This window comes from Amblyomma maculatum, chromosome 1 (genome assembly GCF_055883805.1).
Source record: "Amblyomma maculatum isolate TAMU_Amacu chromosome 1, ASM5588380v1, whole genome shotgun sequence".
Taxonomy (NCBI): Eukaryota; Metazoa; Arthropoda; class Arachnida; order Ixodida; family Ixodidae; genus Amblyomma; species Amblyomma maculatum.
Genome location: NC_139344.1, coordinates 466903189 through 466919991, shown reverse-complemented (window position 1 = coordinate 466919991; position 16803 = coordinate 466903189). Strand labels below are relative to the sequence as shown.

Here is a 16803-nt window from a genome sequence, read left to right as displayed (position 1 = left end):
GGTTTGCCTCGACATAAAGGCTAGAAATTGGGCTAGTTCGAAAAGCGCCTGTGGCGATTCGAAGGTCGTGGTGGTGAACGGGATCGAGCAATTTTAGCGCAGAGGATGATGCTGACCCATAGACCATCGAGCAATAGTCAATGCGTGATAGAACTACACTATTCAGAAGGCTTAGAAGGCAGTCGCGGTCTGTGCCCCATGACCGATGAGAGAGAATTTTTAGCAGATTCATTGCTTTGAGACACTTCAGTCGCAATTGTTTTATGTGGGCAATGAGGGAAAGTTTTTCGTCAACAACTACGCCAACAAATTTATGTTCCATTTTAAAGGCAAGGCTCTGACCATTCAGTGTAATGTTGGGGTCAGGCCTGATGCCAAGCTGCTTAGAGAAAAGTACACGAACACTCTTTTCAGAGATAAATTTAAACCCATTGTCATCAGCCCACCTGGACAATTTGTTTACACCTAGCTGAATCTGTCGTTCACAGATGACCAAGTTGCAAGATTTGAAGCTTATCTGGATGTCATCAACATATACAGAACAAATAGTTTTTGGCAGCACGCTTTTTATAGAGTTGATTTTGACTATGAAAAGTGCGCAACTGAGAACACCACCATGAGGGACACCATTTTCCTGTATGTACTGCTTTGAATATGCATTTCCAACACGAACTTTGAAGGCTCGTTCAGACAAGTAGCTCCCTGTAACAGGTTCCCTGTGATGCCAAGAGAGAAGAGGTCGCGGATGACACCATAGCGCCAAGTGGTATCATATGCTTTTTCAAGATCGAAAAAGACAGATAAACAATGTTGTTTATGTACAAAAGCATCCCTTGCATAAGATTCAAAGGCAATGAGCTCATCAGCTGTTGACCGCCCAGCTCCAAAAACCAGCTTGGTTTTGATGAGGAAGACCATTGTATTCAAGGAAATGGAGAAGGCGACGATTTATCATTTTCTCAAAAAGCTTGCATAAACAGCTGGTTAGTGTGCAGCAAGTGTGGGCTCTTTCCCGGGTTTCAATATTGGGATGATGATCGCTTCCTTCCATGCTTTAGGAAAGCGTCCTGTGGCCCGTACTTAACTAAACATGCAGAGTAGGGTTTCAAGAGTGTCCACATGCAGGTGCCTGAGTATTCCATATGTGATCCTGTCAGGACCTGGTGCTGTGTTACCACATGTGTCTAGTGCAATCTTCAGCTCCCGCGGGGTGAATGGGATATTGTATCCGCCTGTGGATGGTCTTTTATCATGTATGTACTTCCTCTCCTCTGTTGCCTTTTGCCACAAAAAGGAATCTGTATAATGTGCTGAGCTGAATATGTATTCAAAGTGTTTACCTAGTGTGTCTGCTTGATGTTCCAGAGAGTCACCACTGGTGCTGACAAGGGGCGTTGGGATTGTGCTATATCCTTTGAGTGCTCTTATCCTGTTGTGAACTTTGTGTGCATCAGAATAAGAGTTCACAGAAGAGAGGAATGATGACCAGCTTTCTCGCTTGAAGATGCGTCGAACACGCCTGCCATTTGCGTTTGCACGCTTAAAGCCTTTTAGGTTTTCGGCTGTAGGCTATCGGCGTAGTTTCGACCATGCCCTGTAGTGAGTTTCGCGAGCAGTCTTACATTCTGCATTCCACCAGGGTCTTCGTTCATTTCGTGGCTTACCTGACGTCATTGGAATGTGTTTTTCTGTTGCCTCTATAATGTGCAGCGTGATCAAGCGCTGAATTTCATAAATGCCTAAGTCAGTAATTGATGAACAAGTCAAGGATGAGTGTTCCCTGAACATCTCCCAGTTGGCTGCATATTCTTTAAACTTTCTACGATTAGACGCATTTTCATTTTTATTACCTGCATATTTTACAGAGATCGGAAAATGATCACTTCCATACAGATTGTTAAATACAGCCCACTCTGTAGCTGCTAAGAGCATTGGGGAGGCAATAGCTAAATCTATGGATCTGTATGTGTTATGTAATATGTTGTAGTATGTTGGCTATTTTGTGTTAAGTAGGCATGATCCAGAGGACAATAAGAATTTTTCGATTAGCACACCTCGGTAGTCCGTTCTTGTACATCCCCATAATGGATGGAGTGCATAAAAGTCTCCGACCAGCAGCCATGGTTCTTAGAGTTGATCAATTAGCTTTTCAAAAATTTCACTAGATAACCTATAATCTGGAGGAATGTACACTGTTGTTATTTTACCAAAAATTAAGGCTTGTATTGTCACTGCTGGCCTCTAGGTCTGTATTAAATGAGATTCTTGGGCATGGGATTGATTTTTGAGTTACAATGGCAACACCGCCAGAGGGGTGAGTGCTGCCTTGCCTATCTTTCCTGAATACGAGATACTGCTTGAGGAAACTTGTGTCTGCTGGTTCTAAGTGGGTTTCTTGCATACAAAATTTGTTTAGCGGGTGCTCGGCAACGATTTCATATACATCATCCAGATTATTTAGTAGTCCCCGACAGTTCCAATAAACGATACTCTCAGTAGCTATTTTTGTAAGTGCGGGATGTGGATGAGAGAGAGACTCGCCGCCTTTATCAGGGGGCTTAACTGGCGTATGTTCTTTCAATTTGAAGCGGTCCGGTAGGCATCGCCTCTCAATGGCGGACTCCCTAGGCGCCACTGACGCTGCGGAGTCTACGCTCACCTCCATCGCCTTTGGTGAAGGCGTGGAGGCAGGAGGTTTTTCCAGAGGAACCAAGTTCCTCTCAGATATCTTTGGTGTCCCGGGCGTCTGGGAGAAAGGGACCTCCGGGATTGCAAAGATTGGGGCAGCCGGTGGCTGCTTAGTCAGAAGTCGTGGTGGGAGCAAGTCAGCAGCATTGCACTGCGTGCCCACCGTTACTAGACGCGGCCTGGCCCCTCTACGGGCTTCTTCAGCATAGGGAGCAGAGGAGAAAACTCTATGTTACTTCCGCGCCTCTCCGTATGATATATTCTCGGTTACCTTCAGATTGATTGTGCTGATAGCGCCTGTGCCGCGTCTGAAACATTGTCTGTCCTTGACGTCACTAGTCACCTGAGTGCTTGCTATATAAAGACGCTGTTTGCGTGAAATAAAGGGGTTGCTGTTATCGTGCCGGGATCGGGGCAAGTCTCAGTTCCTTCCTGCCCGCTGCCCGGCCGCGCTCGGCGTCCGGCCAGGGACCGAACGCGAAATTGTGTCAGAAGTGGGATCCTCTGGCGTTTGATAGGCGTTGCCTTAACTTCGTCAACGGGCGCCATGTCAGAGGACAACGCAGCCAAGCCCTCTCACGGCATGTTCGCGGTTCCAGCTCCGCCAAGGTTTCACTTCGACCGGACGTCCGAATGGCCTTGTTGGATCCAACTCTTTGATGACTACCGCTTCGCGCAGGTCCGGACGCTACTTTATACGATGGGCAGGCAAGCAAGAGAAATCTTCTCTACTTTTTCATTACCCGAAGAAGACCAGAAGCAATACGAAGTCGTCAAAAAGAAGTTCGACGAGCACTTCGTCGCCGCAAGGGACCTTGTTTATGAGAGCGCGTGCTTTCACCGTCGCACTCAAGTACCTGTAGAGTCCGTCGACCAATTCGTTACCGCGTTGCACACGATGGCAGACCGGTGCGACTACAAGGAAAAGGAACGCATGATTCGCGACAGGTTCGTGGTCGGCCTCAGGGACGCTAAGCTCTCTGAGTCGCTTCAAATGGATGTGAATTTGACTCTCGCCAGCGCTTTGGCAAAAGCGCGTTTAAAGGAGACCGTCCAACGACAGCAGCTGCAACTGCGAGAAACCGGCGACGAACCCTTCGTAACGGCGACCGGCAATCTTGATGCGGTCGGCAAGCAAGGGCAGCCCAGAAAGTATTCTTCAGGACAGCACTCGGACAGCTCGTCAAATAACTATTCATCTGGAATACAAGGTCCGCGTCCCAGGGTCCAGTCCTATCGACCGGGCACCCCCGGGTCGTGCCCCAACTGCGGTCAAGGAACGCACCCCAGAGCCTCGTGCCCGGCAAAAGCAGCCAAATGCAACTACTGCGGTTGTTCCGGACACTTCGCAGCTGTATGTCGAAAAAAGGCTGCACGTAATGGAAAGAAGGTACAGCTTTCTTCTCTCCATATGGACAAGGGGGCGTACTTCATTGGCGTGGTGAACGAGGAGTACTCTAATTCTCGGTATGTACAGGTCGTCATTAACGGCACTCCGGCGTTCGCTAAAGTTGATTCCGGTGCCGAAGTTTCTGTTGTGCCCTCGACGTTTCCCGGTTTACCTACCAGGCTAGAAAAGTGCGACCTAATCCTAACAGGCCCGTCGAATGAGCCACTGAATGTTTTGGAAAAGTTTCATGCCACTATCCAGTGGAAACAAAACACTGTACAGCAAATTGTGTACGTGGTCTCACCATTACGCTCCGTACTTTTGGGTCTCCCAGCGCTTGAGGCTCTGGGAGTTATTAAATTTGCGGACTCGGTCAGTAGCGCAACAGCTGTCGAAGCTTCCTACCCGCAGCTTTTCAGTGGTCTAGGAGCGATAAAAGGAGAATACAAAATTAGACTAAAGCCGAACTCGACGCCTTTTGCAATTCATGTTGCGCGTCGCATATCCTTACCCTTGCGTGACCGAGTTAAGCAAGAGCTCGAGGGTATGGAGCGAGATGGCGTGATCCGCAAAGTAGAAGAACCAACAGAATGGTGTGCAGGAATTGTGCCAGTACTCAAACCATCTGAAGCGGTTCGTATTTGCGTGGACTTGACTCAATTAAACAAAAGTGTACTTCGCGAACTCTATGTCATGCCGACTGTGGATGACAGCCTCGGTCTTTTAGGTGGTGCGTCTGTGTTTTCGAAGTTGGACGCCAACTCTGGCTTCTTTCAGATTAAGTTGTTGCCCGAATGCTAGTTGTTAACTACGCTCATAACGCCAGTTGGGCGATACTGTTTTCAAAGACTGCCGTTTGGAATAACGTCGGCAGCCGAGATCTTTCAGAAGAAAATTTCGCAGATACTTGAAGGAATCCCAGGCGTGATAAACCTGATGAATGATGTGCTCATTTGTGGTACAACATGACGAACGCCTGCGTCTAACTTTAGATCGTCTCGCCAGTGCCGGTGTTACGCTAAACAAAGAAGTGTTCCTTTGGGGTAATTGAGATAAAATTTCTTGGCTGTGTGCTTAGTAAAGATGGCATCAAGCCGGATCCTGAAAAAGTTCGTGCTATCAAAGAACTGGCGACGCCGGCTAACGTGTCTGACGTTCGACGGCTGCTCGGTATGGCTAATCATCTGGCAAGGTTCATACCAGATTTGGCTTCGAAAACGGCGCCTTTACGTCACTTGCTTTTGAGGGGTTCCGAATGGACGTGGGGACCAGCCCAAGAGCAAGCGCTGTCGTACGTCAAAGACGTTATCTCTTCGAAGCGCGTCATGGCTAACTATGATGTAAAGTACCCTACAATTCTTTCCGCTGACGCGTCATCATTCGGTTTGGGGGCCGTATTGATACGAGTTCAACTAAACAATGAAAAAAGACCTGTTGCATTTGCGTCACGCTCGTTGACGCCTGCCGAAACCAGATGCTCTCAGATTGAGAAGAAAGCGTTGGCAATGACTTGGGCGGCAGAACGATTCGAAGGGTACATCAAATGTCTTGAAATTTTGTTTGAAACCGACCACAAACCACATGTAACGTTGTTGGGAAAATCACCTTTAGATGTTTTGCCTCCTCGTATTCAGCGCTTTCGCATGAGACTTATGCGGTTCAGCCTTGCGGTTGTGCATGTCCCAGGTAAAAGCCTCGTTACTGCAGATGTATTGTCTAAAGCCCCGATTCAGGGAAACCAAATTGATGCTCATGCGCTGAGTATTGGCGAAGTCGCCAAATTCGTTTCGGGCTGTTTGACAAATGCCGTCGTGGCTAGCCTTTTTGAACGAGTCAAAGCTGAACATGCAGCCGATGAATTCTGTCAAGCTCTCACAAAATTCAGCCTGGAAGGCTGGCCCAAGTTCTCATCGCTGTCGATGGTCTTGCGTCCATACTGGCAGGAAAGAGCAACGCTGACAGTCACTGAAGGCGTGCTACTCAAAGGTGTTCGGCTGGTGATTCCACAAAAATTACGCGCAGAGGTCTTGACGCGCTTGCACGAGAGTCACCAAGGAATCGAGAAATGCAGAGCTCGAGCCAAAGAGTCCGTATGGTGGCTTGGGTTGAGTTGCCAGCTGAGAGCTTTGGTAACTGATTGCTCAGTGTGCGCGGAACACAGGCAACAAAAGTCGGAACCAATGATTCCGACAACCACTCCACAGCGTCCTTGGCAAAAGCTAAGTGTTGATCTCTGCCATATTGAGGGAAAATGGTATTTGGTGGTAGTAGACTATTTTTCTAGATACCGAGAGGTAGCCTTGCTATCTTCGACAAAAAGTGTCACCGTCATTATGCACCTCAAAAGTTTCTTTGCAAGACGTGGCATACCAGAGGTTGTCATCTCGGATAATGGAGCACAATTTCTATCTCAGGAATTCCAGTAGTTTGCTCGCGACTATGGCTTCCGCACTGTGACGACGAGCCCCAGATACCCTCAGGCAAATGCGGAAGTAGAAAGGATGGTCCAAACAATTAAACGGCTGATTATAAAAGCTAAGGACCCCTATCTTTCGCTGCTAGCGTACAGGGACACCCCAGGGCCACTGGGAAAAAGCCCTGCAGAGCTTCTGATGGGCAGGCGGCTACGCACAACAGTCCCTGTCCCTTCCAATAGCCTTCTGCCCCAGAAGGTGAGCCTGAAAAAGTTCAGAGATCGCGATGTAACCATCCGACAGCGGCAGCGTAGGTACTTCAATAGTCGTCATAGGGCTCTTCCGCTGCCAGTCCTCAAACCAGGAGCGGAAGTATGGGTGACAGACTGCAAACTGAAAGCGCGAGTCTTACGTCCTGCACAACGTCCGAGGTCGTATGTAGTTAGAACTTCTACGGGTGTAGTTTTAGAAAGAAACAGGAAATTCCTGGTTCGCTTTGTTTCCCAGCAGAATGACTGCGAGGAAGAAGGAGGTAGCTATGAGTTTCCGCAGGCATATGATAGTCGGGTAGAAATGGAACAGGAAACTAATCCATCTAAACCGAAGGCACCTGCCGATCTATCTAATACCCCCTTGCCACAAACTAGCCCTCCTGAATATAGAACACGATTTGGCCGTCATGTCCGACCGCCAGACCGATATGGGTTCAGTAACTGACTTATTTTGTTTTGAGCATTGGTAGCATCCATTAAAAAAGTGTTCATCCTTTGTTGGTGGCAGTGCTAAGTTTGTTGCAAATGCCAGCGTATCTTTTCAGAGAAAAGGGGAGATGTGCTGATAGCGCCTGTGCCGCGTCTGAAACATTGTCTGTCCGTGACGTCACTGGTCACATGAGTGCTTGCTATATAAAGATGCTGTTTGCGTGAAATAAAGGGGTTGTTGTTATCGTGCCTGGATCGGGGCAAGTCTCAGTTCCTTCCTGCCCGCTGCCCGGCCGCGCTCGGCGTCCGGCAAGGAACCAAACGCTACACGGCCGCGCTCGGCGTCCGGCCAGGGACCGAACGCGACATTGATCACTTCCTTTTCGGCCTGAAAGGCCACAAAGGACCGTGAGTATGCAGGGTGCGTGCCCTCAAAGTTCACACATTTGAAGTCAGTTGCACTGCAATTATCAGTTTCATGGTCATGGGCGCTGCCTTTTGCACAGGTAAGGCATCCTCGGCATGTCTGGCTACCATGCCCGTACCGCTGACACTTGAAGCACCTGAGGGGGCTTGGTATGTACGGACTAACTTTGCATCGGATGAATTCCACATTGATAAATTCAGGAAGTGCGCTTCGGTTGAAAGTGAGAGCAAAGTGTTTCGTTTTTATTTCTTCATTCTTTCACCTGATTGTTATTCTTCGTGCTGCTGTTACACCTTGGTTCTGTAGGCCCCCAAGGAGATCTGATTTTGTTTCATTTAGGAGGTCTCGCTCAGAAACCACTTCCTGGCAGCTGTTAAGACTGCGGTGGGGCAATACCTGAACGTCAAGGTAAGCTAATGTCTTTGTTATGAGGAGTTTGCCAGACTGGCTTTTGTCTGATACATCTATTAGCAAGTCACCAGATCGTAGTTTTTTCGCTTTATAGTTAGCCCCAATGATGGCCTTCGGCGAGCTGGCTATCAGAAAGTCTGATAGCTCATTTACAAGTTTAGACTGTGATAATGAGCGCAGGACAAGAAACTTTGGGAAGTTCTCAGTTGGTGCCGTGATTTTTTGTGTCACGTCGGTGCGACTCCTTTTCGGAGGTCGATTATGTTTTTTTTTTATTATTGTTTTTCCATGCATTATGGGTAGTCTAAGGGTTCCTAACATACTGTCGCCTCTGTTTCACCCTTATATGCAGAGGAATGTCTCGGAGCCTCTCACCTGGTAAACAGGTGGGGAGCCCGTCGGCCGAGGCTTGACCACGACCTCGACCGCCACCGTTCACGGTTTCTTCCCTCCACCTTTCAACCTATCGCTACTGTATGAAATGCAGCTTCGGTATGGGGGCTCAGGGTCCGTGGGGGCGTCAAGCACCAACACCTCATTACACAAGGTGCCCCTGCGGGGGGCATTGACCTTCTTGGACCTTTCCCATGGTCCTCTAAACGAAACCGATGGATTCTTGTGTGCGTTGATTATTTAACCCGCTATTGTGAAACAGCCGCGATAACATCCGCTACTGCGTCTGAAGTATCTAATTTCTTATTTCGATTCGTCATTCTTCGGCACGGCTCTCCTGCAGTCATCATTAGTGACCGTGGACGCCAATTCACAGCGAACATTGTCGAAGAACTTCTTCGCCTTAGCGCCTGCAGTTTTAGCCACTCCACGTCATATCATCCCCAAACGAACGGTGTGGCAGAACGAACTAATAGGACGCTTACCACCACGTTGGCCATGTACATCGCTGCAGACCATAAGGACTGGGATGGCGTTCTACCGTTCATTGCTCAGGCATATAACACAGCGCAACATGAGACAAAAGGCTACAGTCCCTTCTACCTTCTCTATGCTCGTACGCCTCGCTGTGGCCTCGACACCATACTGCCATTTTTCATTCATGACGAACCTTCTCTTTCTACCACACTCTGCAGAGCTGAAGAAGCCCGCCAGCTGGCCAGAGTTCGTGTCTTATCTTCACAAGACGTTCTAAGAACCGCTACGATGACCAACACCAACAAGTTTTTTATGTTCCTGGTGACTATGCGTGGTTGTGGACACCTATCCGTAAGCGTGGTCTTTGTCAAAATCTGGTGTCACACTACACCGGATCGTTTGTTGCGTTAGAACGCATCAGTGACCTGACTTACGTCATAGCACGCATAACTGCGAATGGCCGACGGTCACGGCAGTCTCAGGTGCTGCATGTAACCCGCCTCAAGCGATTTCATTCCAGAGGTTCTCTGTAACTCGCCCGACGGGCATCGTCTGCGAGGAGGGAAATGTCACGCGCCTTCGTAGAACGTCGACGGGAGATGAAGGTGAACGGTCGTGTAGATCGGTGAAGAAGAGAGAAGAACAAGGGCAGAGGGACGTTAGTACGCTTCGCCGCAGTCCTGTTAGGACCGATCCCTGTAATTAAACCCCCGTGCGTACAAAGCACGTAACCAATATAATAAAAATATAATAAAAATGAAATACTTGCCTCGAATCCCACGTCGTACACGATGTGGTCACTGACCTGCGACATCACACATAGCATTCACGATGACAGCGTTGTCTTCTACAATCTGCTCAACAGAATGCACATGGCTGACTAACAGCTCTCCCTTTTTGACATTTGCGCTGCGAAAATAGCCACCGCTGTCGGCTATTTTCTTAATATCACGTCGAAGCGTGTACGCTGTTGCACACTCGCTTCAAACACCACTTCGTCCAAGCGCGAGTTTTAAAAGTAGAAGCAGGAGCGCGCGCGCAAGACAGCTTTCTTTCTACATAGAAATCCAAGCGCGCCAAAAGCGCTCGCTAAGCGAGTAGACTGCGTTCAGGGCTCGCGCGCGCAAGCAGCTTTCAACAACGCGAGCGACAAAAAACCGGAGCACGCGCAAAGCGAGTTGCTTCCGCGTGCAGAAGCCGCAAAGACACGAAAATCTACAGGTGAGCTATTCACTCTACCCGACCAATCACAGGGCGTTGGCCGGAGAGAGCGCTATTCACTGGCGCCCACAGCGCCACCCTGCGATGTTTGGGCCCCCTATACGACCACCTGTTTTTGAGCTCTCTAGGGCGCTCGAAAACGACCAGTTGAAAATACTTGAAGATACCATAAGCCAGCCAGTTCGCCTCTCCTTTAACAGCGCGACGGCCGTGGTCACACTCTGACCATGAGCCGTTGTATAGAAACCGCCGCAGCTTTCGGCGCGCCTAAGGAGCGTCGGCCGCGGAGCAGCTGCCGCTCGCTTCGCTAGTTGTGCTTACACGCGATAGAGGAGAGGAGATATCGCAGTGTCTATATATACGGTTCAGCGTAGTATGGCGATGAGTCGGCTATATTGAAACAATTGATACTTCGGCGTCGGAACGAAACAAGAGGAAGACAGCACGCCGAAGAGAGCAAATAGCGTAACGGACGGCTAGACTAGCGTCGTAATGACGGCGCGGCTAGACGAGCTCGCTTAGCCTCAGACACTAAATTCGTGACGATGGTCGAAGACTAATCACAAGCGAATCCTAATGTTCCGCAGCACCATTTGACGGACCAGAGTTAACCACCAGCCAATTTTCTTCTTCGGAAGCAAAAACGTATTTAAACATCTGCCAGTGATTATCACTCTGCCTAGACTAAGACAAGTCCATTGCCGAAACGTTACCTCGACCTGCGAATTGAGGCTTTTCCTCTCTTCCCCCTCTACCCTTATTCAGTGCTTATGCTTGCCCAGGATTTCCGGGTATGCTAGGGTCAGTTTCGAATGGCGGCCTGTCCAGCGGAAGCAGAGATTTTTAGCACACCCCCCTGCGTCACAGGTCTGACCGCTGCTGTGGTCAGTTTCTCCGCAGCTGCTGGTGAATGAGGGATGGGGTTTTATAAGACTAATCATGAGAGGTTGCGACCAATTACCCCACCAGGGTGGCGACTCCTTTTCTGGTGACGGAGTGTGTTGCCGGAGGTGTTAACCGGCATCAGGTCGCACCCCAAACCTGTTTATGCAATTCCATGGACACGCGGATTTTTTTTTTTTAACCGGTGGACAATTGTGCGGCATCGAGATTCGAGCCACGGTTCTCTAGCATGCGAGGCAGATGTTCTACCTGTACGCCACTGCTACACCATCCATGATTATCCTACAAAATTTCAAATAAACCCATGAAAATAAAACAAGACAGCCCGAGGAAGCTACGTAGACCTTTGATGGATGTCGGTTTGGGAAAGGCTGCTAGAGCACGATAATTGGCAGGGTCTGGAGACACACCTTTTTTTGAGGCAAAGTGGTCGAGAATAGTGAGCTCGCGGGCGGCAAAACGACATTTGTTTTTCAAATCCAGCTGCCTTTCGACATCAGAGAGGTAGGTAAAAATGTATTTCAAACAGTAGAGGTGGGTGTCAAAGTCGAGGGAAAAGACGACGATGTCATCGAGGTAGCATAGGCATGTCTTCCAATGGCATTGCAAAATGATGTCCATCATCCGCTCAAATGTTTCAGACGCCAAACGCAGCCACCTACTATAGGCGGCCGTATGGACGAATGCCATACCTTATATCTACTCGATGGACAGTGCTGTTTTGGAACTTCTTAGATTCTGAGCTGGTCATGCCGGATGAGCAAGCTTTCCTGCGGAAATGACCCTCATTTGACGGGAGGGTGGGGATTGTAGATAGATAGATGGACTTATTGAAAGGAAAAGCAGAGAGGTCGGCCGGAATAATTCAAATCTGGCCTGCTACTTTGAATTTGCATTTTCGTGATAGCACTCACCCAAAGTGCCCTTAGCTTCTTTTTTTTGAGCCACTTCTCACCAACTTCCCTACCCCTCGCCCCCTTTTGTTCTCTTTCATTCGCTCAAATGACTGAGGTTGTCGTCGTTCACACGTTGTGAAAGGTCAGCGAACCACCTCCCAGCCGACTTTGTTCATGCAGCATAGCAGGGGATCCCTTGGGCTCTGTCTAATGGGCAGTATTTAAGATACATGTACCATCAATACTATATTTAAATACATTTTGTGCATCGGTATCAGGTATCGAGTGCTGAAAATGAAAGTATCGGAGCATCGGCATCAAAAATATATTTTTGGTGTATCGAGTGTATTAATGATACTCGATACTTGTCAAAATATTGAAGCCACTGTGTGTCCGACATTTGGTTGATAAGGCTCCCTCAGGCGCTAGTGCAAGCCGGGAGGCACCTTTGCTTGCAGTGAATCCTGATTTCCCTCCTGCTCAAAGTCTCTTTCAAAAGCCCCGACTCCTTAGCCTCCATCTATCCGTGTTCCCTTTCTATAAAATTAAAGGAGGCAATGACAAGTAGGGGCTCACAAGGTTGTTTACTTGGGAGCACCGAGTGCGTACTACGAAGCCGCTAAGCCGTTAACTGACATGCAGAAGCAAAGAACAAAATCGACAAAGAAACACCAAATAAGACAAACAGGCCGTAGGCACCACGCGCACTTCATACCTAGCTGCTCTACCACCCTTTGCAATCCGCCTCTTTGTCTGTCTCTGAGGCATGCGATTCATGTCAAGCAGCATGCTTAGTCTGCGGACGAAGTTAGTAACTTATACACTACCCTAGCTCTCCAGACCCTTGAGCTTCCCACGTCGGCTATGCTTGGCGGCAAGAACACGAGCTTCTAAGGCCTCAGTCGGGCACGATGCGGTCGCTGTTCTTTTAGTTTACAGGTTTTGATTCGAAACAAACACGTTTCTTTGTAACTGCGCCGGGAAAAGGCTTCCACTAGGTTTTTTCTGTAAAAACTGTTACGTCTAAAATATTAAGGAATACGCTGCTTAAAAGCTGTGTACTGCACTTTTCCAGCACATAAGTTTGAATAAGAAGTCCAGGGCCAAAAATATTTTGCCAAAAACATTTCTGCGATACGTGAATAAAACTTGTTAAGATACCCTTGCTTCATAAAGCAATAAACTGTCAAACTGTTTTTGAAATGCGCGGATTGAATGACGTCCTATTAGCCACTCTCTCTTAAAGAGAACAATTTTTTATTTATCGGAACTAGACTAAGTTATCAAGAGAGGGTAGTTAATCTTGACTTTGTTAACTACCTTCAAGATCTTCAAGTCGACACGGCGATGCTTCACTCTTATCTTCTAGTAAAGGGCTCCTTCATGAAATGTAACAGTGCGGCGTGCTCGACTAATTATATCGAGAGGCTTTTCTTATTTGCCTCGCTTACAGAATACCCAGATCGCAGGGCTATTTCGGAACTAACAAAAACATTCAAACATTTTATTTTTGTTATCCTCTAGCTTTTAACACAGAATGCGAGCTTCAAAAGACTGCTTTCGCATTAATATCAAAATACCCGTTCGATTCCCTAAGCTCACGCAGCACTGAGGTTTATAGCAAAAAGAAAACCTAGGGTAACTAACGTGTAGTATATGAAATGGAAAGCCACAAAAGAAGTTCCTGATTTATTTTCATGTAGACCAGTGCTCACAGGGTGGTTCGTATGAAGAACACTAGCTTAAAGAAATTGTTCGCTAGGCTGCTTGTGGAAATTTTGTATCCATAGCCAATTGAATGTGTATTTTTGACAAGGCCAGCGGCCCAGACAGCGGGGAATCAACAAATCCATGCTCTCGAATTTGTTTAAGCTTTTTCAGAGAAACAAAAACTGAGATATAGGTACCAGTGAAAGTTCTACAAAGCATGATACAATTTCTCAGCTTCACTAATATATTGATACGTGGCAAGGAATACAACAACTGATGAAGCGTGAATGTGCCGTCGAGCACCACCTTCTCGTAGCACCAACGACCGTTGCTACAGCCTACCGCTTCTTCTTCTGTCTTTTCGTTATTCATCATCGTCTCCCTCAATGTTCAGAACATAGGTAATATTACCCCCCTAACAAAAGCTGTCCCGGTGCGTAGTAGGTCGGTGAACTACGGCAGCAGTAGTACGGCTTCGTGCGGGCGACATGAACGATCTCGGTACGCGGCATAGCGAACTGTCGTGACGGATGCACAGGTGTGATCTCGTATGTCACTCCCGTGACATACGAGATCAAGGCAAGCAAGGCGAGAGCGCCCGGAGAGTAGTGGGCATCCCGATGGCGAGAATCATGGCGGCGTTCTTGAGAGTTTTGCGAAGAAGCCAGTCTCCGGCGAGCAATAACACGGGCGGCGTCAGCTCGGGATATGGCTTCACGAACATAGGAAATGACATTAGCGGTGGTAGGCAGTACACTGTCAAAGGGAAGTGCAGGGTCGTGGCTGAGCAGAAGATAGAAGGGCGAGTAGCCCGTTTTATCGTGACGGGAGGAATTATGCGCGAACGTTAAAAACAGCAGAGTAATATCCCAGTCATGGTGATCGTCCGATACATACATTGACAGCATGTCCGTTAACGTGCAGATGAGGCGTTAGGTGAGACCGTTAGTATGTGGATGGTAAGCGGTGGTGAAATAGTGCCTATTGGAGAAGTACTGGAGAATTGCGCTACTAATCGAGCAGGAAAGCAACGTCCACGATCAGTGAGCAGCTGGCGTGGAGCCCCATGGAGTAGGATGACGCCATGGAGAAGAAACGCAGCCATGTCAGTTGCACAGCTGTTTGGTATTGCTCTTGTGACAGCGTAGCGCGTAGTATACTCGGTGGCCACCGCAATCCATTTATTCCCCGAAGCAGATAGTGGGAAAGGTCCGAGGAGATCAAGGCCAATTCGGGAAAACGGGCCTTTTGGAATGTCAATCGGCTGCAGGGATCCAGAAGGCACAACCAGGGGCTTTTTCGGTCACTGACACCGGTCACAAGAAGACACGTAACGACGAACGGAGCGGTAGAGGCCTGGCCAAAAGAAGCGATGGCGTACGCTGTCGTACGTACGAGATACGCCAAGGTGGCCCGCAGTGGGCTCGTCGTGCAGATGCTGAAGAGCGGTGGCACGTTGGGGTTCGGGAACTCGAGCAGAAGTTCGGCGCTATCTGGTCGCATATTATGCCTGTATAAAGTGCCATTGTGGTGCACAAGGTAAAGGTAGCGTCAGGTTGATTAGTGCTGAGGCGATTGATAATGCTGCAAAGCCTGAGATCTAAGCGCTGCTAATGGCGAATGTTTGAAAGGTCAGAGATGGACAACACACATGTGTCATTGTCACACTCACTTTCAGGCGGTGGATATACCGGGTTGCGGGACAGGCAATTGGCATCAGTGTGTAGCCGGCCGGACTTGCGAACGACAGAAAAAGTGTATTCCTGAAAACGCAGCGCCCAACGCCCCAGGCGACCAGTAGGGTCCTTCAAAGTAGAAAGCCAACATAAGGCGTGGTGGTCGGTGATAACGGAGAACGGGCGGCCAAACAAGGGCGAAACTTTGTAATAGCCCACACGAGGGCTGAACACTCACGTTCTGTGATCGAATAATTCCGCTCAGCCGCAGAAAGGAGGCATCTGGAATAAGCAATGACGTGAGTGCGACCCGTCTGCTGTTGAGCGAGAATGACACCAGTACCGTGACCACTGGCATGTATGTGAACCTCCGTTGGTGCCATGACTTTGAAGAGTACCAGGACGGGCGGTTTGGTGAGGGTCGCTATGAGCACAAAAAAGGCTTGAGATCGTTCTTGGTCCAAGCGAAAGGGAACATCGTTCTTCAGAAGAATGGTGAGAGGACGAACCGTCTCCCGCAAAGTTGGAGACAAAGAGCCGAATATAGGAGCAAAGCTCAAGAAAACTGCGCACGTCACTGGTACAGCGTGGTGTAGGAAATGCACTTACAGCACGAATTTTGCCTGGGTTGGATTGAACGCAAGGGCGTCGACCATGTGTCCGAGCGCCTTGAGATCACGTCAACCGAAGCTACGCTTCTTCTAGTTCAGCTGAAGGCCACCGCTTCGGAAGACTCCGAGAATGCCATCAAGGCAGTGGAAACGGCTCTCGAATGTAGAAGAAAATACAAGGACGTCTTCGAGATAGCACGAGCACGTCGTCCATTTCAAGCCAAGCAGGAGAGTCCTTTATGCGCTCGAATGTTGTGGGCGCATTACACAAGGCGAAGGCGATCTTCTCTCGGTACCGTTTCGTCAACTGCGATCTGCCATAACCGGAACGAAGATGAATGGAAGAGAAATAGCTGGCACCGAGCAAGCAGTCGAGGGCATCATCTATCCTGGGGAGTGGATAAACATTTTTTTTATTTTGTTCAGGTATCTATAATCTACGCAAACCCTCCAAGTGTTGTCCTTCTTTTTAATAAGCACTACAGGCGACGTCTAAGGGCTGATTGAAGGCTCTACAATGTTTTTTGCTAGCATCTTGTTTACTTCATCTTGTATGACGCGGCGTTCAGAAGTGGCGACTCGGTAAGGTCTTCTGTCAATTGGGCTGGCGTCTTCGGTATCAATTCGATGTGTAACGAGGGACGTTTGTCCCAAGGGGTGGTCACCAAGATCGAAAATATCGCTTTACGAAGTCAGAAGGCTCGGAAGTGCTGTAGCACGATGAGGGCGCAAGTTAGTTGCAACCATTCCTGATATGCGGGCCTCTGGAGTTGGAGTAGAACAGCGGCCACTGTGACGTCTGACAGTGAGGTCAGTTCGGCGAGAGTAATGCCCTCAGGAAGAACGTGCACAAGAAGGCCGAAGTTTAAGACTGGAATATAACCG

The 16803-nt window shown here is 48.6% G+C and overlaps 1 pseudogene; it reads left to right on the top strand.

The window, feature by feature from the left end:
- The first annotated feature begins 3214 nt into the window (after positions 1-3214).
- Positions 3215-7209, top strand: LOC146209878 (uncharacterized; annotated as a pseudogene).
- The last annotated feature ends 9594 nt before the right edge of the window (positions 7210-16803 follow it).